This window comes from Scyliorhinus torazame, chromosome 18 (genome assembly GCF_047496885.1).
Source record: "Scyliorhinus torazame isolate Kashiwa2021f chromosome 18, sScyTor2.1, whole genome shotgun sequence".
Taxonomy (NCBI): domain Eukaryota; kingdom Metazoa; phylum Chordata; class Chondrichthyes; order Carcharhiniformes; family Scyliorhinidae; genus Scyliorhinus; species Scyliorhinus torazame.
Window position 1 is genome coordinate 149206266 of NC_092724.1, and position 26128 is coordinate 149232393.

General features: G+C 53.0%; 1 protein-coding gene across 1 annotated transcript in view; it reads left to right on the forward strand.

The window, feature by feature from the left end:
- LOC140395604 (dynein axonemal heavy chain 17-like) overlaps positions 1-26128 on the forward strand; it is an 896966-nt gene that overhangs the window by 391014 nt on the left and 479824 nt on the right. The window lies entirely within an intron of this gene.

Below are 26128 nucleotides of genomic sequence, written 5' to 3' on the forward strand. Positions count from 1 at the left end.
CCTGGCCACAGAATGCAGACGTGATATGAAATATAGAATGGCTGCAGGAGAGTTGCTTCCAAAGCAATCAGAAGGTAAATGATATCAGGAAAAAATTTGGGAAATTTGCTACCCAGTTCTCTGACTCTTCCTTGGAGGTTGTACTGGTAGCAGAAGTGGTCGAAGGCAAGCCTTCTTTAATATTGCTGAACAGAGGGACTTATTGCTGTAGCTCTTCTTCTTTAACTTATCAAGACAAACACAAGAATGCTAGTTTATACTGCAGGAGAAAATTGAGCAGATTGGTTAGCAAGTTGACTCTAAATGCCCAAGGTATTAATAGAGAAAGCAAAAGGATACTATAGGCCCTCCAAGTTCCAAGGTAATTTAGAAAAGGTGCAAAATTTGAACATATTCTTTTTCTTTGTAGAGAACGGGGTCGTGTGTTTGAATCAAATACACTTATAAACCATGAATATACATAGTTTCCAGCAAATGAGCCACATTACAAGCTTGACTAATTATCTTAAATTGATTGCTGCCGTACTTTTCAGCACCCTCAGGATTGTTAAGTGAGTGCTGCCCAATCACAAAATCACGTCTAACAATAAGCGTTTGTTTTGGGTTTTGTGAGCATGAGCTAGTTGAGTACACTCTATATTCTGCTATTATTTATTTTTATTTTAGAGCACCCAATTATTTTTTATTTCCAAATCAGGGGCATTTTAGTGTGGCCAATCTATCTAACCTGCACATTTTTGGATTGTGGGGGTGAACCCACGCAGACACGGGGAGAATGTGTAAACTCCACATGATCAGTGACCCAGGACCGGGATTCGAACCCGTGTCCTCAGCTCCGCAGTCCCAGTGCTAACCACTGCGACATGTGCCGCCCCTATATTCTGCTATTATAAACCACTGTAGGAACATAGGAGTGACGATTTTACAGCTGCGTTGCACCTGCCGCAAATCCCATTTCAGGCCTCTCCTGGAATCTTCCCGACATAGTGGGATTTGCAAATCCCATTTCAGGCCTCTCCTGGAATCTTCCCAACAAAATGGGATTTGCGCCAACGAAGGCATGAACCTGATTACCATTCTTTTAAATATATTTTAATATTCAAAATCAGCTTAATACCAAATCCTCCGGGAAGGTGCTATGTTATGTGGTTAGGTGGTTAGGTGGATTGGCCATGATAAATTGCCCTTAGTGACCAAAAAGGTTAGGAGGATTATTGGGTTACGGTGATAGGATGGAAGTGAGGGCTTAAGTGGGTCGGTGCACTGCACTGTATGTTCTATATCTATATCCTATATCCTGTTCCCACCTGCCGGTGTGAAGTAGCACCAACAGATACTAGACGTGATGTCCATGCCAGGGTCTCGGAGGTCATTGTAGCCCCTGAGTGATCGGTTGGACAGCTGGCAGGGTAGACCTGGTACTTCCTAACGGTGGTGGAGCCTGATGGGTCAGCGCATATAGGGAGACCCATTGGGAGGGCCCTGATGCCGGCGATCTATATTCTGGGGGGACTGGTGGGGTGGAACATGCCATCAATAAAGGGAGGGCCCCCATGTCTGTAGTGAGTGGAGGGGTCCTTAATTTCGCTTTGAGTTCAGGGCTCCCTTTAGAAATGGCCGCAGATCACAAAACACGCCCCCTTCTAAAGAATGGCAATGTGTGGAAAGATCTCAACAGGAAACATGCCTGTCTCTCTGGGGAGAAACACGTTAGTTTTCTGACTAAACCTGACACAACAATATTTGGGGAAAATTCCACCTATATTGGTTATTTCAATCAGCCAGTCACTAAAAAGTGCAACCTACATACCTGGCCTCACACCAGCACTGAAATTCATACATGACATTACTTAATTGTGTGGTGGGCTGAACATCTTTTTGGACTGATGGCAGAATCCTGTTAGTGGAAAATACTACCTGTGTAACCACTGAGTAGAAGCCACTGAGTGTCAAGGTGTGAAACGTCTTACTTAACCTAATGTTAAAAGTTTTGAGCACCTTTGCCTTTTCAGGGTAACTTGAAATGGACTGGTCACTTTTCAGGTCCAAAGGTCTTTGGCCCATTTGCAAATTTTCTTGATACACCTAACAATGATCCGATCAGAATAGCCATTGTTCTGCAGAATAGCTTTTTTGCACTCTATTTTTGCATCAGGTTTGCAAGGTGAGCAAATGGCTAGGGCCCTATTTACATGACTGCTGTTAAAACCAATATTATAGCACTTGGAACTACACAAATCCCAATCTCTATATTGGTTAGTAAGGATAGGCTTGTGGTAGACGGTAGTGAAAATGCATAAGCAAATTTCTCAACTCGCACGTCAAGGAAAGGGAGAACTTTAGTGAATTGAATTTGAGCGCAAGATCAGGTGTATTAAGATGGGCAAGGAAATCCTTACATCCCGCTGCTAATTCAAACATTGTAAATATTATACGCGTGTATCGGGAAGATAGATGGGGTAGGAGGTTTGGGGCTCATTCCATCATATACACGTTTCTCATAGAAACTGATGGAAATGTGAGTGAGAGCTGAGCCTAGAGGGGATCCCATGGCTACAACATCTCTTTGGGTATACATAGTGTCATTAAAATGGAACTTGATGGCACAAGCTGCTAGGTTGATAAGTTCAATAAATACAGATTCAGAAAATGGCAGTACGTCTATATATTGCTGTGATATACTGATGTAATACAAATGTCGATGGTTTCCTTCATAAATAAGCTTGCAATGTTGAACAAGCATAGAGATCTGCAGCGGGGTTCTCCAACCCCCCGCCGGGTCGGAGAATCCCCGGAGGGAGACGCGAATCGCGCCCCGCCGCCCCAATGCCGGCTGCCCTATTCTCCGGCACCGTTTTTCAGGGGCTGGTAGGATTCTTTTTTTTTTAAATAATTTTTATTTAAGTTTTCACAAAATATTAACAACAAAATGTAAAAGGAACCCAATAGAATTAAATACAAAACAAAACAAAACAGCCCAGTGCCCCCTCCCCCTATACATAAATAATATATTAACACCCGCCAAAACACATGACAAACATAGCAAATATATACACCCCCTCAGATCCCCCAGTATAGACAAACAAAAATAAAATAGAACCGCGCCCCCCCCCCCCCCGCTCCCCCCCCCGGGTTGCTGCTGACCATTGTCTACCGTTCTGCCAGGAAATCCAAGAACGGTTGCCACCACCTGAAGAACCCTTGCACCGATCCCCTTAAGGCAAATTTCACCCTCTCCAATTTAATAAACCCCACCATATCGTTGATCCAGGATTCCACGCTTGGGGGCCTCGCATCCTTCCACTGAAGAAGAATCCTTCGCCGGGCTACGAGGGACGCAAAGGCCAGAATACCGGCCTCTTTCGCCTCCTGCACTCCCGGCTCCTCTGTAACTCCAAATATTGCGAGCCCCCAGCCCGGTTTGACCCTGGATCCTACCACCCTCGACACCGTCCTCGCTACTCCCTTCCAAAATTCCTCCAGCGCTGGGCAGAACATATGGGTGTGGTTTGCTGGGCTCCTTGAGCACCTAACACACCTGTCTTCACCCCCAAAAAAACCGGCTCATCCTTGTCCCGGTCATGTGTGCCCTGTGCAGCATCTTAAACTGTAAGAGACTGAGCCTCGCGCACGAAGAGGAAGAGTTCACCCTCCCTAGGGCATCTGGCCAGGTCCCCTCCTCGATCTCCTCCCCCAACACCTCCTCCCATTTACCTTTCAGCACCTCCATCGAGGCCTCCTCCTCCTCTTGCATCACCTGGTATGTTGCCGAGATCTTCCCCTCTCCAACCCACGCCCCCGAGAGCACCCTGTCTTGTACCGTGCGTGGCGGCAGCAGTGGAAATTCCACCACTTGCCGCCTGGCAAACACCCTTACCTGTAGATATCTAAAAGTGTTTCCCGGAGGGATCCCGTACTTCTTCTCCATCTCACCCAGGCTCGCGAACTTCCCATCCACAAACAGGTCCCCTAACCTTCTTATCCCTGCCCTGTGCCACCCCGAAAACCCTCCATCTATTCTCCCTGGGACAAACCGGTGGTTCCCCGGGGTCCACACCGAGGCCCCCACTTCCCCCCTGTGCCGCCTCCATTGCCCCCAAAGTTTGAGGGCAGCCGCCGCCACCGGGATCGTGGTATACCTCATTGGAGGGAGCAGCAGCGGCGCCGTTGCCAGCGCCTCCAGACTCGTACCCTCACAAGACGTCGACTCCAGCCTCTTCCATGCCGCCCCCTCCCCCTCCATCACCCACTTGCGCACCATCGCCGCGGCCCAGTAGTGCCCCCAAAGGTTGGGCAGCGCCAGCCCCACCCCATCCCTCCTCCGCTCTAGGAACACCCTTCTCACCCTCGGAGTCCCTCGCGCCCACACAAACCCCGTTATGCTCCTTTTGACCCGCCTAAAGAAGGCCTTCGGGATAAGAATGGGGAGGCACTGGAACAGGAACAAAAAAACCTTGGGAGCACCGTCATCGTGACTGACTGCACCCTACCCGCCAGGGACAGCGGCAACGCGTCCCACCTCTTAAACTCCTCCTTCATTTGCTCCACCAGCCTCGTGAAATTAAGTCTATGCAGGGCCCCCCAGCTCTTGGCCACCTGGACCCCCAAATACCTGAAGCTCCTCTCCTCCCTTTTTAGTGGGAGCTCGCCAATCCCCCTCTCCTGGTCCCCTGGGTGAACCACAAACAACTCGCTCTTCCCCATGTTGAGCTTGTACCCTGAGAAATCCCCGAACTCCCTGAGGATCCTCATTACCTCCGGCATTCCCCCCACCGGGTCCGCCACATATAGCAGCAAGACTTCCGCATAGAGCAACACCCTATGCTCCTCCCCACCCTGCACCAGCCCCCTCCAGTTCCTCAACTCCCTCAGTGCCATAGCCAGGGGTTCAATCACCAGCGCGAAGAGCAGGGGGACAAGGGATACCCCGGCCTCGTCCCACGATGCAACCAAAAGTACTCAGACCTCCTCTTGTTCGTGGCCACATTCGCCATCGGGACCTCGTACAACAGCGTAACCCACCTGACGAATCCCTCCCCAAACCCGAACCTCTTCAGCACCTCCCACAAGTACCCCCACTCTACCCTATCGAAGGCCTTCTCAGCGTCCAACGCCGCCACTATCTCCACCTCCCCCTCCCTCGCCGGCATCATAATAACGTTCAGGAGCCTCCGCACATTCGCGTTCAACTGCCTCCCCTTCACGAACCCCGTCTGGTCTTCGTGGATGACCTGCGGCACACAATCCTCAACCCTCGTGGCTAAAACCTTCGCCAGCACCTTGGCATCTACATTTAACAATGAAATCGGCCTGTAAGACCCACAATGCACGGGATCCTTGTCCCGCTTCAGGATCAAGAAGACCAGTGCCTGGGACAGCGTCGGGGGCAACACCCCCCCCCCCCCTTGCCTCATTGAAGTTCCTAACCAGCAACGGGCCCAACAGGTCCACATATTTTTTATAAAATTCGACCGGAAAACCGTCCGGCCCCAGTGCCTTCCCCGCCTGCATGCTCCCTATCCCTTTGGCCAGTTCCTCCAACCCAATCGGGGCCCCTAATCCCGCCACCAGTCCCACCTCCACCTTCGCGAACTTCAGTTGGTCCAGAAATTAGCCCATCCGCCCCTCCTCCAGTGGGGGCTCGGACCGATACAGTTCCTCATAAAAGTCCCTAAAGACCCCATTGATGCCAACCCCACTCCACACCATACTCCCCCCCCCCCTTATCCTTAATTCCCCCAATCTCCCTAGCTGCATCCCGCTTCCGAAGCTGATGCGCCAGCATCCAACTTGCCTTTTCCCCATATTCATAAATCGCCCCCTGGGCCTTTCTCCACTGCGCCTCCGCCTTCCTGGTGGTCAAAAGGTCAAATTCGGCCTGGAGGCTAAGCCTCTCCCTCAACAGTCCCTCCTCCGGCACCTCCGCATACCTCCTGTCTACCCTCACCATCTCCCCCACCAGCCTCTCCCTCTCCCTCTGCTCTTTCCTCTCCTTGTGGGCCCTAATGGAGATCAGCTCTCCTCTAACCACCGCCTTCAGCACCTCCCAGACCATCCCCACTCGGACCTCCCCGTTATCGTTGGCCTCCAGGTATCTCTCTATGCTTCCTCGGACCCGCTCGCTCACCTCCTCGTCCGTCAACAGCCCCATCTCCAAGCATCACAACGGGCGCTGGTCCCTCTCCTCCCCCAGCTCCAGGTCTACCCAATGCGGGGCGTGATCTGAAATGGCTATCGCCGAATACTCGGTATCCTCAACTTTCGCAATCAGCGCCCTGCTCATAACAAAAAAGTCAATCCGGGAATAGGCCTTATCAACGTGCGAGAAGAATGAAAATTCCCTAGCCCCGGCCTTGCAAATCTCCAAGGGTCCACCCCTCCCATCTGGTCCATAAACCCCCTCAGCACTTTCGCCGCTGTCGGCCTCCTACCCACCCTAGACCTGGAGCGATCCAGTGCCGGATCCAACACCGTGTTAAAGTTCCCTCCCCATTATCAGGCCCCCCACTTCCAAATCCGACCCAACATGCGCCGCATAAACCCGCATCGTCCCAGTTCGGGGTGTACACGTTGACCAGCACCTCCCTTTCCTCTTGCAGCTTACCACTTATTATTACGTACCTGCCGCCATTGTCTGTCACAATGCTCGACGCCTCGAACGACACCCTCTTTCCCACCAAGATCGCCACCCCCCGATTTTTGGCATACAGCCCCGAATGAAGCACCTGGCCTGCCCACCCCTTCCTCAGTCTTACCTGGTCAGCCACCTTCAGGTGTGTCTTCTGGAGCATGACCACATCCGCCTTCAGCCCCTTCAGGTGTGCGAACACCCGGGCCCGCTTAACCGGCCGGTTCAGCCGCCTTACGTTCCAGGTTATCAGCCGGATCAGGGGGCTACCCGCCCCCCTCTCCCGCCGACTAGCCATAACCCCTCCTCGGCCAGCCACGCGCCCGCGCCCCACGCCCGGCCCGTTCCCCATGGTGGCAGACCCCCGTCTCAACACCCTCTACTCGCTCCAGCTCCTCCTTGACCATACCAGCAGCAACCCGGTTCTCCTCCCTCCCCCTCACCCCCGCACCCCCCAGCTAGGACCCCTCCTAGCTGCATTGCTCCCCCCATTGCACTCCGGCAAGTCAGCTGACGCCGGCGGCTCCAGCCTCTCCTTCGACTCCTCCCATTGTGTGACTTCCCCTCCCCCTCCATTACCCACAAGCAGGCTCGCCGCCTCCCCCTTCCATCCCAAGCGTGGGAAAAAACCTGGGCTTCCCCGCCCTGGCCCCGCCCCCTCCAGCCTTCAGCGCGGGAAAAAGCCCGTGGTTTACACCTGCCCAGCCCCGCCTCCTCTGTCGCAGCTCCTTTTACAGGCCCAGTCCCCTCACCCCTGACTTGGGTCTCACCCTCCCCCGCGAGGCCCCATCCCCCATACCGGCCTTCCACTCTCTACTCCGTTTACTTGCCCCCCTCCAAGAACCCACCCGACAGCCACAACCAAAACAGTGCCCAACCCACCGTAACCACCCACACCGAACCAAAACAGAACAAGAACAAAGAACCCTCCCTCAAAATGTAACACAACAACAGCAATCCCCGACCATCCCCACGCCCGGCCCCCCATCCCGACCCTCAGTTTGTGTCCAGCTTCTCGGCCTGAACAAAGGCCAAGGCCTCCTCCGGGGTCTCAAAATAATGGTGCCGGTCCTTGTAGGTGACCTCCAGACGCGGCGGCTGCAGCATGCCAAACTTCACCCCGTTCCTGTGCAGCACCGCCTTCGCCTGGTTGTACCCAGCCCTCTTCTTCGCCACCTCCGCGCTCCAGTCCTGATATACTCGAACCTCCGCATTCTCCCACCTGCTGCTCCTCTATTTCTTGGCCCACCTGAGTACGCACTCCGGATCAGCGAACCTATGAAACCGCACCAACACCGTGGCAGCTCATTAGCTTTGGGCCTTCTCGCCAGCACTCTATGGGCCCCTGGAAGGACCCCGCTCCCATCAGCGAGTTTAACATGGTGACCACATAGGCCCCCACGTCCGACCCCTCCAGCCCCTCCGGGACGCCCAGGATCCGCAGACTCTTCCGCCTCGGCCGATTCTCCATCTCCTCGAACCGTTCCTGCCATTTCTTGTGGAGCGCCTCGTGCGACTCCACCTTTACCGCTAGGCCCAAGATCTCGTCTTCGTTATCAGAGATCTTTTGTCGGACCTCGCGGCTCGCCAACCCCTGGGCCGCCTGGGTCTCCAGCAGCTTATCAATCGAAGCCTTCATTGGCTCCAGCAGGTCCGCTTTGAGCTCCCTGAAGCAGCGCTGGATAACCTCCTGCTGCTCCTGCGCCCACTGCATCCACACTGCCTGGTCCCCGCCCACCGCCATCTTGCTCTTCTTCCCTCACACTTTCTTTGGCGTCACCACCACTTTTTTAGTCGCCCCGCTCCTGGTCCAAGCCATACACTGTCAGGGGAATGTTGCAGTCTTCTTCCCACACCGGGAAATGTTGAAAAAATGCCATTGGGGGCCCTGAAAAGAGCCCAAAAGTCCGTTCCAAGCGGGAGCTGCCGAACGTGCGACTTAGCTCCACATAGCCGCAACCGGAAGTCCAGGGGCCAGTAGGATTCCCGCCACGCCGGTCGCGGGCTGTTGACAACGGCCCCCCCGGCGATTGTCCAGGCCCCGATGGGCCGAGTGGCCATCCAGTTTTGGTCGTGTCCCGCCGCTGTGAATTACTCACCTCACGCACAACGGGACCTGGCAGGTAAGTGTGCGAGGGCGGTCCTGGGGGGGGCGCGCGGGGGGATCCGACCCCAGAAATGGCTATCGCCGAATACTCGGTATCCTCTACTTTCGCAATCAGCGCCCTGCTCATAACAAAAAAGTCAATCCGGGAATAGGCCTTATGAACGTGCGAGAAGAATGAAAATTCCCTAGCCCCCGGCCTTGCAAATCTCCAAGGGTCCACCCCTCCCATCTAGTCCATAAACCCCCTCAGCACTTTCGCCACTGTCGGCCTCCTACCCATCCTAGACCTGGAGCGATCCAGTGCCGGATCCAACACCGTGTTAAAGTTCCCTCCCCATTATCAGGCCCCCCACTTCCAAATCCGACCCAACATGCGCCGCATAAACCCGCATCGTCCCAGTTCGGGGTGTACACGTTGACCAGCACCTCCCTTTCCTCTTGCAGCTTACCACTTGTTATTACGTACCTGCAGCCATTGTCTGTCACAATGCTCGACGCCTCGAACGACACCCTCTTTCCCACCAAGATCGCCACCCCCCGATTTTTGGCATCCAGCCCCGAATGAAGCACCTGGCCTACCCACCCCTTCCTCAGTCTTACCTGGTCAGGCACCTTCAGGTGTGTCTTCTGGAGCATGACCACATCCACCTTCAGCCCCTTCAGGTGTGCGAACACCCGGGCCCGCTTAACCGGCCCGTTCAGCCGCCTTACGTTCCAGGTTATCAGCCGGATCAGGGGGCTACCCGCCCCCCCTCTCCCGCCGACTAGCCATAACCCCTCCTCGGCCAGCCACGCGCCCGCGCCCCACGCCCGGCCCGTTCCCCATGGTGGCAGACGCCCGTCTCAACACCCTCTACTCGCTCCAGCTCCTCCTTGACCATACCAGCAGCAACCCGGTTCTCCTCCCACCCCCGCACCCCCCAGCTAGGACACCTCCTAGCTGCATTGCTCCCCCCATTGCACTCCGGCAAGTCAGCTGACTCCTGCTGACGCCGGCCGCTCCCGCCTCTCCTTCGACTCCTCCCATTGTGTGACTTCCCCTCCCCCTCCATTACCCACAAGCAGGCTCGTCGCCTCCCCCTTCCATCCCAAGCGGGGGAAAAAACCTGGGCTTCCCCGCCCTGGCCCCGCCCCCTCCAGCCTTCAGCGCGGGAAAAAGCCCGTGGTTTACACCTGCCCAGCCCCGCCTCCTCTGTCGCAGCTCCTTTTACAGGCCCAGTCCCCTCACCCCTGACTTGGGTCTCACCCTCCCCCGTGAGGCCCCATCCCCCATACCGGCCTTCCACTCTCTACTCCGTTTACTTGCCCCCCTCCAAGAACCCACCCGACAGCCACAACCAAAACAGTGCCCAACCCACCGTAACCACCCACACCGAACCAAAACAGAACAAGAACAAAGAACCCTCCCTCAAAATGTAACACAACAACAGCAATCCCCGACCATCCCCACGCCCGGCCCCCCATCCCGACCCTCAGTTTGTGTCCAGCTTCTCGGCCTGAACAAAGGCCAAGGCCTCCTCCGGGGTCTCAAAATAATGGTGCCGGTCCTTGTAGGTGACCTCCAGACGCGGCGGCTGCAGCATGCCAAACTTCACCCCGTTCCTGTGCAGCACCGCCTTCGCCTGGTTGTACCCAGCCCTCTTCTTCGCCACCTCCGCGCTCCAGTCCTGATATACTCGAACCTCCGCATTCTCCCACCTGCTGCTCCTCTATTTCTTGGCCCACCTGAGTACGCACTCCGGATCAGCGAACCTATGAAACCGCACCAACACCGTGGCAGCTCATTAGCTTTGGGCCTTCTCGCCAGCACTCTATGGGCCCCTGGAAGGACCCCGCTCCCATCAGCGAGTTTAACATGGTGACCACATAGGCCCCCACGTCCGACCCCTCCAGCCCCTCCGGGACGCCCAGGATCCGCAGACTCTTCCGCCTCGGCCGATTCTCCATCTCCTCGAACCGTTCCTGCCATTTCTTGTGGAGCACCTCGTGCGACTCCACCTTTACCGCTAGGCCCAAGATCTCGTCTTCGTTATCAGAGATCTTTTGTCGGACCTCGCGGATCGCAAAACCCCTGGGCCGCCTGGGTCTCCAGCAGCTTATCAATCGAAGCCTTCATTGGCTCCAGCAGGTCCGCTTTGAGCTCCCTGAAGCTGCGCTGGATAACCTCCTGCTGCTCCTGCGCCCACTGCATCCACACTGCCTGGTCCCCGCCCACCGCCATCTTGCTCTTCTTCCCTCACACTTTCTTTGGCGTCACCACCACTTTTTTAGTCGCCCCGCTCCTGGTCCAAGCCATACACTGTCGGGGGAATGTTGCAGTCTTCTTCCCACACCGGGAAATGTTGAAGAAATGCCATTGGGGCCCCTGAAAAGAGCCCAAAAGTCCGTTCCAAGCGGGAGCTGCCGAACGTGCGACTTAGCTCCACATAGCCGCAACCGGAAGTCCAGGGGCCAGTAGGATTCCCGCCACGCCGGTCGCGGGCTGTTGACAACGGCCCCACCGGCGATTGTCCAGGCCCCGATGGGCCGAGTGGCCGTCCAGTTTTGGTCGTGTCCCGCCGCTGTGAATTACTCACCTCACGCACGGCGGGACCTGGCAGGTAAGTGTGCGAGGGCGGTCCTGGGGGGGGGCGCGGGGGGATCCGACCCCAGAGGGGGCTCCCATGGTGGCCTGGCCCGCGATCAGGGCCTACTCATCCTGCGGGCGGGCTGTTTCCGTGGGGGCCTTCTTTCCTCCGTGCCGGGGCCCCTGAAGGGCTCTGCCATATTGCCCCGGGGCTACGCGTAGAAGAGAACCCCCGCATATGCGCGGAAATACGCTGGCCGGTCTGCGCATGCGTGGAAATATGCCAGCCGTTCCGCGCATGCGCAAGATCACGCCGGCCGTTCCGCGGCGCCGGCTGGCGCGGCGCCAACCCTCCCGGCGTCAAACTAGCCCCCGAAAACTTGGAGAATTCCTCACTTTCGGGGGCTGTTGACGCCGGAGTGATTGGCGCCTGTTTCCCCGCTGGCGTGGGAAGGGAGAATCCTGCCCATTGGTTCTTAGTAAAGGAACCCTTCACCGTATATGTGGAACATTCACTAAGAACTGGCCAATTTATGCTGTGTAGAACATTTCATTGATGAAATAGTGCATATGAGACATATTTTTTGTGTGTCTTTGGCAACTTAAACATGCATGGATGTAGAGAAGCATGAGGACAAATCTTATCATAGATGTAGCAAGGCAGCTCATTACTCTTACACACAAGTCTAACAAACCTTTTTATAGCTTGCTTATGAGCAAGTGTGTGAAGATCCAATATATGTGAATATATAACGAACCATCGTTAAAAACAACATGCAAGGGCGGCACGGTGGCGCAGTGGTTAGTACTGCTGCCTCATGGCACCGAGGACCCATGTTTCATCCTGGCTCTGAGTCACTGTCTGTGTGGGGTTTGTATATTCTCTCTGTGTCTGTGTGGGTCTCACCCCCACAACCCAAAGATGTGCAGGGAAGGATGCGAGGAGATCTCATCGAGATATATAAAATATTAAAAGGGGTTGACAAAGTATATATAGACCAAATGTTCCCCCGTGTGGGGCAATCTAAAACAAGAGGTCACAGATATAGGTTAAGAGGCGGTAAAATAAAACTGAGATGAGGAGGCACAACTTCTCACAGAGGGTGCTGAATTTGTGGAACTCGCTGCCCCATAGTACGGTGGAGTCCAAATCATTAAATGGTTCAAGAGGGAGATAGATATTTTTCTGATTAAAAAAAAGGGGTTAAAGGGATATGGGAAACAGATAGGGATGTGGCTTTGAGACCAACAAGAGATCAGCCATGATCTGATTGAATGGCGGAGCAGGCTCGAAGGGCTGAATAAGGGCTGCTCCAATATCCTATGTTCGATGGGCCAAATGGCCTCATTCTGCACTGTAGGATTTCTGTATGGATTCTACTCAGGGGAAAAGCCTAACTGCAGTCAGGCAAAAAGGAAAAAAAGTTCTAGCTCCTTGTGGACAAGGGGATTACATATTTTCCAAAGAATCGTAAGGGAGGAGGTTGGTTGAAGTGTAGACCCCTAGAAGCCGGGATCCAAAATGGCGGGATAAATGGGACACATGGATGCATTTGATGAAGGCTGTAAAACTTGTAACTCATGACAAAATTATACTTCATAGCAAATCAAACACCAGAGGACTCAAGGTCATGGTGTTTCTCAGTTCCGCAGGACATAAAACTATTGGTCAGGATTCTCTGTTCCCCGACGCCAATTTTGTATTCAGTGATCGGGCGGGGAATCCCTTTTGATGCCAAAATCGGGGGTGGCGCCGGTTTGACGCAGGATTCATATGCTCCGCCCTCTCTGAAACAACATCATTGCGGCGTGCGCCTCATGCCATTGGGACAGCCACAGCGCATCATCTGAAGGCTCTCCCCCGATGCTCTGCCCCCGATAGGCCGAGTTTCCGATCGCGCGGGGGACATGTAGCCTTAGCGGCGGGAACCCGGCATGGTTCTTCTGCACTGTAAATTCTATGATAATCTATGGTGGCTGCGGACTGTGTCCAGCGGCACCACAGTCGGGCGGGAGCCGTGCTGCCACCCGGGGGGGCTTCCACGAGGGCTGGGGGGCACTGGTGGGTGTGGCCAGGGGGTGGTCAGAGATGCATTATCTGGCAGGTCGGGTCCGCGCACGACCGCTGCCATGTTTTACGGCGCAACTGCTGCAGGTCGTCGCCGTGCGCGTGTGTGGCAAAGGACCCAGCCATTCTTGGGCCATTTATTTTGTGGAGGCCGGGAGTTTTACACGGCGCGGCTCCTAGCCCCTCACTGGTCGCAGGATCGGTCGCAGTCCCTTCGCCGCTGGCTGGCATGACGCCAATCCCTCCGGCGCCGGCCTAGCCCTCGGAAGTGCGCAACTTTCGGTTGGCCCGACGCCGGTGTGTTTCACGCTGTTTTTTACGCCGGCGTCAGGCCATCGCGCCGATTCAGGAGAATCCCGCCCCTGAAAACTTCGCCAACTCCAAGAATGTGCGAGAAAAAAATATCTAAATAGATTAGCTGTGTCTATAAATTAGTCGACGAAGTTCAAGACCATGCTGAAGACAACACACTGAACTACTACAGGAGCTAAAGCTGGGCGCCTTGTTGGTATAGGGTGATCAACAACATTTTTGGCCATATCCAAAACTCAAAGGTCACAAAATCAAAATGTAAGTTGGTATGGCTGCAGCTGTATCGAAAGCATCCTATGTGACTGCATTACATCCTGGTATGGCAACTGCTCGGCCCAAGGCAGCAAGAAACTTCAGAGAGTCGGGAACACAGTCCAGTCCATCACACAAACCTGCCTCCCATCCATTGGTTCCATCTACACCTCCCACTGCCTGGGGAAAGCGGGCAGCCTAATCAAAGACCCCTCCCACCCGGCTTACTCACTCTTCCAACTTCTTCCATTGGGCTGGAGATACAATAGTCTGAGAACACACACAAACAGATTCAAAAACAGCTTCTTCCCCGCTGTTACCAGATTCCTAAACAACCCTCTTATGGACTGACTTGATGAATACTGCACTCCTGTATGCTTCACCCGATGCCGGTGTCTATGTATTTACATTGTGTACCTTGTGTTGCCCTATTATGTATTTTCTTTTTATTTTATTTTCTTTTCAAGTACTTAATGATCTGTTTGAGCTGCTCGCAGAAAAATACTTCTCACTGTACCTCGTTGCACGTGACAATAAACAAATCCAATCGAATATTACCTGATTCAATTTATAATCAAAAGCTGAAATATATGCCTTTAAAATGGTCAAATGTGATCCTGAGGACATACGCTGAGAAGGTCGCACCATTAAAAGGATGCATTATGGTGAAAGTAAAAGTAAATGGAGAGATGGCAAAGTTGCCTCTTCATGTTGCCCGTAAAAATGTTCCTGCTTTATTTGATAGAGCATGGTTGGCAAAGGTTAGACTCAACTGGGAAACGTAAATCAACTAGTGGATTCAAAGAGCAACTTGCAACACGTATGAGAAGGTGTTTGAAGATTTACAAGGCTCTGTGATTGGGGTTGAGGTTCACTTAAAAATCAAGCCAAACAGTGCACCAAAATGTCTCAAAGTTAGAACCGTACCATATGCCATAAGGCCAAAAGTTGAAGAAGAACTAGAAAAACTAGGACAAACAGGAGTTATTGAGCCAGTTGCTACAAATGATTGGGTAACACCAATAGTTCCTGTATTGAAACATGATGGCTCAGTGAGAATATGTGGAGATTGTAAAACAACTATTAGCCCAGTATTGTGAGCAGATCATTATGTACTGCCGCTGATTCAAGACTTGTTTGCTGGACTTTCTAGAGTGCAGAAATTCAGTAAAATGTATCTTCACAGGCATATCTGCAGATGAACATGGCTGCAGAATCACAGCCTCTATTCACTATTGTGACACACAAAGGACTGTTTCCTAAACAAGGACTTCCTTTTGGAATAACATCTGCTTCTGCTCTTTTTCAGAGATCCATGGATCAAATTCTAAGTGGGTTGAATGAGGTGCAATGTTATTTACACAATATCATCACTGGTTCAAGTGAACAGGAACTCTTGAAGAATTTGGAAGCTACTCTTCCACAACTTGAGAATTCAAAAGGGAAAATATGACTTTTGCAAGTCTTCCATTAATTACCTGGGTCATATCATCATTAAAGATGGCTTATACAAGGAGCCAAAGAAGATGGCAGCAATCTTAGAAGCACCATATCCTCAAAATGCGACACAAGTAAGATAGCTTTTAGGATTGATCAATCACTATGGTGAATTTGTGCCAAATTTAGCTACCATGATTGAAGTCTTTACACACTTTGCTATGTGTCAAACAGGCATGGCACTGGTTGAAAGTGCATAAAATGAGGTAAAAGATGACATACAGAACTCAGAGCTGCTGGTTCATTGTAATCCTAAACTTAAGTTGCAACTTGCTTGCAATGCGTCATCCTTTGAGGTTGGTGCAGCATCTCGCACATATTGCCTTCAGGAGAGGAATGACTGACAGTATTTGCTTCACGACCTCTTACTAGCAAAGGAACAAATTATGCTCAACTAGGCTTTGAGCATCATTTTTGGGGAAGAAGGTTCGACCACTACCTTTATAGACGTCATTTTATTCTTTGACGGATCACCAACCGTTGACGAATAATCTTTGGGTCATATAAAGATACATCTTCTTTGGCAAGCATGTAGGTTACAAAGATGGTCTTTGATATTATCGGTGCACACATACGATATCCAATATCGCAATTCAGAGCAGCATGCTTGATGCTTTGTCAAGATTGCCGTTATTAGTCAAGCATGAATCTGAAGAACATTTCATCAACATCCTGGGTGGCAATCTCTGTTGGCCGACGCCAGAATCGGGAAAGGTGATTGGGTGGAAATCGTTTCCGACGCCAAAATCGTGGTGGCCACCAGTTTCACGCCAAATCGCAAATCTCTGTTGCTTCGACAGTGGCGTCAATGCGTTCCAGAGGTGCATGTACAGGAAATGCCATTGGCATATCATTAGCAGGCCTGACCCAGTATTCTCCGAGGGCTCCATGGTTCTCCGCCTCCACTGGGGCGAATTTCCAACGGCAAGGTTCATTTGTGCTTTGAAAATTGTGAAACTGGCGCCTTGGCTCATGAGGGAGAGTGAAAGGAAGGAGGACACGGAGCGGCGTGACTGTGGGCTGCCGGTCCTGTCACTGGTTGAACTGGTTGGGGTGGGGGCCCTGCCGGGGCTGGGGGGAGGGCTTTTATTGGGTTTTGTTTACCATAGCACAGTATAAATACACAGAATGAAAAGGCTTTTGCAGGGGGTGGGCACCTAGGTCATGCCCCTAATACTATTTACATTTTGGTCGGTTTCTGGTGTTTATTTGCCTAAGTTTCGACTTTGGATCGTTTCTTCTTCTTGTTCTTTTGTTCTCTTTCTGTCTTTCTGTATTTGTTGTGGCCGTTGTGTTCCCCTGTGTTTCCTTTCCCGCTTGAGTCCCCCTCTTTTTTTCTCCCTCCTGTTTCTCCTCCGTTGTTTTTTCCCCCTCCTTCCCTGCTCTGTCGCTGGGTTTGGCTACGCTTTCTTGTTTCCCCCGGGTCTTCCCTATTGCGCCTTGGCTACCTTATCTTAGTCCCTGGCGACTTAGTTGCTGGCCACAAACAGGTCCCGGAACAACAGGTGAATGGCTCCCATGTTTTGTGGAAACCACCTTCCGACCCACGGATGACAAATTTGATTTTCTCCATTTGAAGAAATTCCGCTAGATCAGACAACCAGTCTGCAGCTTTAGGTAATGCTGCTGACCGCCAGCCGTGCAGGAGTCTACGGCGGATGATCAGGGAGGCAAAGGCAAGGGCGTCGGCCTACCTCTCCATGAAGAGATCTGGCTGTTCTGATACCCTGAATATTGCCACTTTTGGGCATGGCTCCACCCTCATCCCCGCCATTTTGGACATTGCCTTGAAGAAGACTGCCCAGTGGCCGGCATGTCTGGGGCAAGACCAGAACATGTGGGCGTGGTTGGCCGGGCCTCCTTGGCACCGTTCACATCGGTCCTCCACCTCCGGGAAGAACCTACTCATTCGGGTTCTGGTCAAGTGGGCTCTGTTTCCCCCCCTTTTTTTTTTAAATGTATTTTATTACAAACATGTAACAAAACAGGTTACAGCGAATAAACACCCTGGGAAACATACTTCCCAACAATCAACTATATGAACTATACAGTCTGTACAGATTTTTCCCCTTTTTCACCCCCCTTCCCCGTGACGAACAGCCCCCCCAAACATGGTCACAAACATTCCCCACCTTTATTCAAACCCCCCTTAACTCATACTTTATCTTCTCTAATCACAGGAAGTCATACAGATCACCCAACCATGCCACTACCCCCGGTGGCGATGCCGACAGCCACTACAGCAATATTCACCGCCTTGCAATCAGAGGGGCGAAGGCCAAGACATCGGCTTTCCTCCTCTCCATGAGCTCCGACTGCTCTGAGACCCCAAATATGGCCACCAAAGGGTCAGGGTCCACCTCTTCCTCCACTATCCTGGCTAAGACGGCGAAAACTCCCACCCAGAATCTTCCCAATTTCTCGCAACCCCAAAACATGTGCGCGTGATTCGCGGGCCCCCACCCACACCTCTCACACTCACCTGCTACCCCCCGAAAGAAACCACTCATTCTCGCCCGAGTCATATGCACCCTGTGCACCATCTTAAACTGTATCAGGCTCAGCCTTGCACAACAGGAGGTCCCGTTTACCCTAGGCAGGGCCTCACTCCATACTACCCAATTGATCACCCCTCCCAACTCCGCTTCCCATTTCTCCTTGATCTTCACCACCCTCCCGCCTCCCTGCTCCCCAGCCACTTGTATATATCCCGAATTCTTCCCTCCCTTTCCACATCTGGAAGCAGCTGTCGCTCCAGCAGGCTGTATCAAGGCAACCTAGGTTTTTTAAGGGCCACGAAGAATCCAGCACGAGTTTTAAGGATATAAAATAATAACGTTTATTTACTATAACAATATATATATAACAGTAGCAGTAACTTCCCTTGGTACCTTCTCCTTCCTGCTGGTTCCTGAACTGGCCAGCTTATTTATACTAGGAGCTTCTCCGCCCCCCCTCATTGTGGAAGTTCATACTCCCATAGGATTGTGGGATAGTCATTAGTCCCCAGCCAATCGTAAGTAGGCAGGTTATAACATCCCTCCCCCCAAAAGTCCAAGGAATCCACCGAAGACCCTGGCGAAGGAAGGCATCGAACTCGTTTGGCCGCAGGCCGGATGCCATTTGCACGCGGCGCTGGATCCGGCGGCGTGTAACGAGACGGAGACCGGCGCTTCCGTGATGAACGGCGCGGTTGTACATCCACGGCCTGTGGACCCGAGGATTCCCCCTCTGATTCATCCTGTGTCTCCATCTCGGAGTCAGAGTCTGCTGCCTCCGTCATGTCAGCGTCTCTGTCTCCATTCGGTCCCGTAACGACCTGCGCAGGCTTCGAGTGAGGCACCAGTGGAAGATTTTGAGGACTACCTTCCCTTGTCTCTGGTCTTTGCGGCTGTTCAGATGAGCTCCGGGGGCGGGGAATCTTTTGAGGGGATGATCTTCTGGACCGGACGTGGTCTACATGTTTTCGCTGGAGACGACCCTGGGCTTGCACTTGGTAAGATATAGGGCCCGTTTGGCGAAAGATTACACCAGGAACCCATTGGGCACCACCAGCAAAATTCCGCACGAATACTGGGTCACTGGGCGCAAACTGCCGAATCGGACGATGCCGAGACAATCCCTGTCCCTGCCGTTCTTGTGTGCGGCGTACTTCTGCGCCAATGTCCGGGAAGACCATACTAAGGCGGGTGCGAAGTCTTTGGCCCATTAGGAGTTCTGCGGGAGCTACCCCAGTCACTGCATGGGGGGTGGTCCTGTACGTAAACAAAAAGCGAGCCAGTCTCGTGTCCATTGATCCGGAAGACTGCTTCTTTAGGCCTCTTTTGAATATTTGCACTGCACGCTCTGCCAACCCATTTGAAGCCGGGTGGTAAGGGGCAGTGCGGATATGGCGGATGCCGTTCATCTTTGTAAACCTCGCAAACTCCTCACTCGTGAATGGAATGCCGTTATCCGTGACCAGCACCTCGGGGAGGCCATGCGTACTAAACGATAAACGCATCTTTTCAATTGTTGCGCAGGACGTTGTCCCCTGCATCTTATGCACCTCCAGCCATTTGGACTGGGCGTCAATTAGTAGAAGGAACATGGATCCCTGAAAAGGGCCTGCAAAATCTGCATGTAAGCGTGCCCAAGGCCGCACTGGCCATTCCCAGTGATGTAGGGGTGCGGCCGGCGGAAGCTTCTGATGCTCCTGGCAAATGGAGCAGTTTTGGGCCACCTTCTCAATGTCGGTGTCGAGGCCTGGCCACCAGACATAACTCCGGGCCAACATTTTCATCTTGGTCACGCCCGGATGCCCATTGTGTAAGTCTGATAATATCAGCTCCTGGCCTTTTTCCAGGACAATCACACGCGTCCCCCACAAGAGGATGCCGTCTTCCACGCTGAACTCTGACAGCTTGGAGGAAAATGCCCACAACTCGCCTGGGAGCTGTCTATGCTGCCCACCATACAGGACTATGTGCCGAACCTTCGACAAGACTGGCCCCATCTGGGTCCACTCACGGATCTGTGATGCCGTGACAGGCAAGGTGTCCATAAAATTTAGGGTTGCAACCACCTCACTGGTCGTGGGGGTCGACATGGGGCCGGTCGATAAAGGCAATCGGCTCAGTGCGTCGGCATTTGCTATCTGCGTACCTGGTTTGTGCTCCAGAGAATACTCATATGCAGCAAGCAACAAAGCCCAGCGCTGGATCCGTGCAGAAGCAATGGGCGGTATTGGCTTATCCTCTCTGAAGAGTCCCAGCAGGGGCTTATGGTCAGTCACGATAGTGAAATGGCGGCCGTACACATACTGGTGGAAGCGTTTCACCGCAAAAACCACTGCCAGGCCCTCCTTCTCGATCTGCGCGTACTTTTTCTCCGCTGCAGTCAATGTGCGGGAGGCGAAAGCTATCGGTCGCTCGGCCCCGTTCTCCATCTTGTGGGACAGGACGGCCCCAATACCATACGGGGATGCATCACATGTGACGAGCAAAGGCTTTCCCGGATCATAGTGGGTTAGTAACCCAGACGACGACAATTGTTGCTTTACCCGCCGGAAAGCGGTTTCTTGCGGCTGACCCCAAACCCAGGAGTGATTTTTCTTTAGCAGCAGGTGCAAGGGGGCCAGTGTAGTTGCCAGATTGGGGAGGAACTTCCCGTAATAGTTTACGAGACCGAGAAAAGAACGAAGATGCGAAGTGTCAGTCGGGGTGGGGGCCTGTTGAATTGCACGCACCTTCTCTGCGACGGGGTGCAGACCCTCGCGGTCCACCCGATAACCTAGGTAGACTACTTCTTTTGCCTGAAATACGCACTTTGTGTGACGTAAACGGACTCCAGCCTCCGAAAGGCATCTAAGGACAGCCTCCAGATTTTCCAAATGCTCTTGCTCCGACGTCCCTGTAATCAACACATCATCTAGGTAGACAGCCACACGTGGTAAACCTCTCAAAATGCCCTCCATAACATGTTGAAAAATTGCGCAGGCAGAGGATACTCCAAAGGGCAACCGTGTATATTCATACAGGCCCACCGGTGTGTGTTAATTGTTACATATGGTCGGGAGGCAGGGTCCAGCTCCAACTGCAGGTAGGCGTGACTCATATCTAATTTTGTGAATGAGAGTCCACCTGCAAGTTTCGCGTAGAGATCCTCTATGCGAGGCATTGGGTATCGGTCGAGTCGGGAAACTGTATTCACTGTAAGTTTATAGTCGCCACACAAGCGAACTGTGGCATCTGGCTTCATTACTGGTACAATTGGAGCTGCCCAGTCAGCAAAACGGACGGGCCTGATAATACCCAAACTCTCCAAACGAGTGAGCTCCCCTTCTACCTTCTCGAGCAAAGCGTAAGGCACTGGGCGCGCCCGGAAATAGCGCGGCGTGGCTCCTGGTTCAACTTGGATACGGGCTACGGCCCCCTTTATTTTCCCCAAACCAGGCTGGAATACCTCTGGGTATTGTCCTAGCACCTCAGTCAGCCCTCCAGAAACTGTTTGGAGGATGTGCTGCCATTGCAACCGCAAATGGCGCAACCAGTCCCGACCCAACAGGCTGGGCCCATGGCCACGCACTACGATAAGTGGGAAACGCCCCTCCTGGCGTCCATAGACAACAGGGGTCATTGTAGTTCCTGCAATGTCCAGTGGTTCCCCCGTGTAGGTGGCCAACCTGGCCTGTGAGTCAGTTAATGTAAGGGTCTATATACCCTGCTTGATGCGGTTGAATGTCCTCTGGGCGATCACGGAGACCGCTGCGCCAGTATCCAACTCCATCTCCAGCGGGTGGCCATTGACCCGTACTGTCACCTTAATGGGGGCCACACGGGGAGCTGCCACACAATGCAGCTGCAGGCAGTCGTCCTCCGTCTCCACGTCCTCAGGAGTGGTCGCCGCAGGTTCATCCACATGGAAGGTATGGCCTCTGGGCTGGTCCCAGTTACGGCCCCTGGGCTGGTCCCAGTTTCGGTCGGAACCACGGCGCCTCTGGCGTCCCCAGGACCGCCGTCCGCGACGGGGTCGGCGCCTACAAGTCTGACACGGACATGGCTCCTCATCCATTGGCTCTGGAGAAGGCTCCCTTCGGGGAGGAATGTCCGATGGCCATTGGCGTCGGTCCGGTCGTTGCCTCGCCCAAGGTACCGCAGGAGTGCGGGGGGCCGTTTTTGGGCGGAAAGGGTTGCGCCCCAAGGCATGCACTTCCATTCCCTGTAGCTCCTGTACTCCTCACTCTGCGCTCTCTCGGGACAAGACTATTTGTATTGCCTGTTGAAAAGTCAATGTTGGCTCCGCTAACAACTTTCTCTGGGTTGCTGCATTGTTAATACCGCAAACCAAACGGTCGCGTAACATTTCTGACAAGGTCTCACCATAGTCACAGTATTCCGCAATCCCGCATAGCCTGGATAAAAAATCGGCAAGGGATTCTCCGGGGGTCCTCTCAGCGGTATTAAACCGGTAACGCTGGACTATCGTGGACGGGGTTGGGTTAAAGTGTTCCCCCACTATATTCACAAGTTCGTCAAACGTTTTGGTGTCCGGCGCAGCTGGGTACGTAAGGCTCCTAATCACCCCAAACGTATGCGGCCCGCAGGCGGTGAGCAATATGACCACCTGGCGCTCGTTTCCAGTGATATTGTTTGCCCGGAAATAGTAACGCATCCGTTGTGTGTACTGGTTCCAGCTTTCCAGCGCAGCATCAAAAACATCCAAACGTCCGTACAGAGGCATGGTATAATAGAAAACAATTTCCAACCTGTATCCAACAAAAATCCAGGGAGGTGGCTTCAGCAGTGTAGACAGCTATTCACTTTTACCTTCGTCGCCAGTTTTGTAAGGGCCACGAAGAATCCAGCACGAGTTTTAAGGATACAAAATAATAACGTTTATTTACTATAACAATATATATATAACAGTAGCAGTAACTTCCCTTGCTACCTTCTCCTTCCTGCTGGTTCCTGAACTGGCCAGCTTATTTATACTAGGAGTTTCTCCGCCCCCCTCATTGGGGAAGTTCATACTCCCATAGGATTGTGGGATAGTCATTAGTCCCCAGCCAATCGTAAGTAGGCAGGTTATAACACGAGGGAACCCCCTTCAGACCTTTTGCGCAAAGTCCCTAACCTGCAGATATCTGAACTCACTCCCCCTTGGCAGCTCTACCCTCTCCCTTAGTTGCAGTGGTGCCGTTAACAATGCTCTCAAACATGTGCCCTTACAGGGTGCCGCCTCCACTCGCTCCCACACCGACCCCTCCCCCACTGCCCATTTCCTGACCATATATTCACCTCCCAGTAATAGTTAATAAAGTTCGCAAGAGCCAGCAACCACCCCCCCCCCAACTCCCATCCCCCCACTCCAGCAGCAACCTCCTCACCGGCCCAAATAAATCCCCAAATTACCGCATTCATCCTCCTAAAAAACACCTTGGGGATAAAAATTGGGAGACACTGAAAAACAAACAGCAACCTTGGGAGGACTGTCATTTTCACAGTCTGTATCCTCCCCGCCAGAGACAGCGGGAGCCTGTCCCACCTCCGGAAGTCCCACTTCATCTGCTCTTCTAGCCTACCCAGATTGTGGAGCTGTCCCTATTCCCGTGCCACCTGGATACCTAAGTACCTAAAGCTCCCTCCCACCACCTTGAACGGCATCTCCCCCAATCTCCTCCTGCCCCCTTGCCTGGATCGCAAAACCTCACTTTTGCCCGTGGGGAGATTGGTCTATATGACCCACAGTTTTCCGGGTCTTTGTCCCGCTTCAAAATGAGAGAGATCGGCGCCTGCGACAACATTGGGGGGAGCACTACCAACTCCTTTGCTTCGTTGGAGGCCCTTACCAACAGCGGTCCCAGCGCCCCATAAAACTTATTATAAAATTCCACCGTGTATCCGTTCAGTCCCGGGGCCTTACCCGATTACATTGCCTCAAACCCCTTTATTACCTCCCCAAGCCCAGTGGGGCCCCCAGGCCCTCTAGCAGCTCCCCGTCCACCTTCGGTAACTCCAGTCCTCCCAAATATTGCCTCATCCCCTCTTCTCCGGCTGGGGGTGACGATATATACAGCTCGCTGTAGAAATTTCGAAACAATCCATTCACACCCGCCGGATCTAAGACCACCTTCCCCCCTGTAACTCTCACTTTCCCGATCTCGCTCGCCGCCTCCTGCTTCCTCAACTGATGCGCCAGTGTCCTGCTTGCTTTTTCCCCGTACTCATACACCACCCCTTTCACCCTCCTCAGCTGTCCCACCGCCTTAACGGTGGATAGGAGACCAAATTCCAATTGTAGCCTCTGGTGTTCCTTCAAAAGCCCTTCCTCTGTGGTCTCTGCGTACCTCCTGTCCACTTGTAGGATTTCGCCCACCAGTCTCTCTATCTCCACCCGCTCCGCCTTCTCCTTGTGTGCCCGAATAGAAATAAATTCCCCTCTGATAACTGCCTTTAGTATCTCCCAGGCCGTGCCCGCCGACACCTCCCCCGTATCGTTGATCTTTATATACCCCCGGATGGCTTCTCCCACCCGTTGAAACACACCTCCTCCTCTGCTAACAGCCCCACATCCAACCTCCATTGCAGGCGCTGGGCACTTCCTTTGCTCACTCGCAGGTCCAGCCAATGCAGGGCATGGTCCGACACCACTCTTGCTGAATATTCAGCATCTATCACCTCTGCCAGCAGAATTTTATCAAGCACAAAGAAATCTATTTGGGAATACACCTTGTAAACATGGGAGTAGAACGAAAATTCTTTCCCCCTCGGCCTCCCAAATCTTCATGGATTGACCCCCCCTTGTGCTCCATGAGACCAAGGAGTTTCTTAGCCGTAGCTGATACCTTCCCCGACCTAGGGCTCTCAGCTGATGAGAATCCAGGTCCGGAATCCTCCCCAGCACCCACCTCATAAATTCCACATCGTCCCAGTTCCGGGCATAAATATTCACCAATACTACCGGCATTCCCTCCAGTTTCCCACTAACCATGACATATCTCCCCCCCCCCCCCCCCCCCCCCCCTCCCCCCCGGTTCCCCCCGGATCCACCTCTATATTATCCACCTCGAACGCCACCCGCTTATTGACCAAAATCGCCACCCCCTTCGCTTTAAAGTCCAACCCTGAGTGGAATACTTGCCCAACCCATCCCTTCCTCAACCTGATCTGGTCTCTTGCAGCATGGCACATCCGCCTTCAGTCGCCTCAAGTGTGCAAACACACGGGCCCTCTTGACCGTCCCATTCAAACCTCGAACGTTCCACGTGACCAGAAATGGCCCTGAACAAACGTTTTTACAGCAGCATCACAACTTCTCCACCAAAGTTCAAGACCACCTTCTCCTGCCAGTCCATTGTCTCTCATAAACTCCGCTGCCTCCTCAGAAGATCCAAATTACAGCTCTCGGCTCCCATAAGTCACCTATAGGCGTGCCGGGTACAATAGTTCAAACTTCACCACCTTCTTGCACGACATGCGAATCTCACTGCCCGCCAGGCATGCGTCTCGTCTGCCTGGCCCACCTCATGATTCTCTCCTTATCAAGGAACCGGTGTAGGCGCACCGCCATCGCCCTCGTCGGCTCGTTCCCCTGGGCCTCCTCAACAACGTCTTGTGAGCTTGGTTCATCTCCACTGGCCAGTCAAACGCACCTTCACCAAGCAGCTTCTCGAGCATCTTCCCCACATATGCGCCAGCATCGGCTCCTTTGCACCCCTCGGTCAGACCCATGATCTGAATATTCTGCCTGTGTGACCGGTTCTCCAAGTCCTCTACCTTCTCCTCCAACCGTTTTTGATGGTCTCGCATTAGCCCCATCTCCGCTCAAATGTCATTTCCAACATTGCGTTCCAGCAAATGTGATCTGCCATTGATGTGCTGATGGATGATGGGACCCAATTTTCTCACCAACACAAACCTGATTTTTTTTCATCTCGCAATATTTTCCTCTCCCACCCACCATGACATCCACTGCAGGCGAGATCAGAAAATCCTGACCTAAGTCTGGGTTGGCCCTCAAGTCTTACAATGCAACCAGACATTTGCACTGCTTGTGAAAATCAGACATTAGGTATTCCACAGTATGCATGCACTAAATCTACAAGGTGCACTTCCAAGGATTCAGCATCTTCATTGGCTGCTGGTTTCTGGTGGGATAGCTGGGAATAGAGGAGTTCAAACTCAGGAATACCTCTTGTCATTTGATGTGGGACATGTG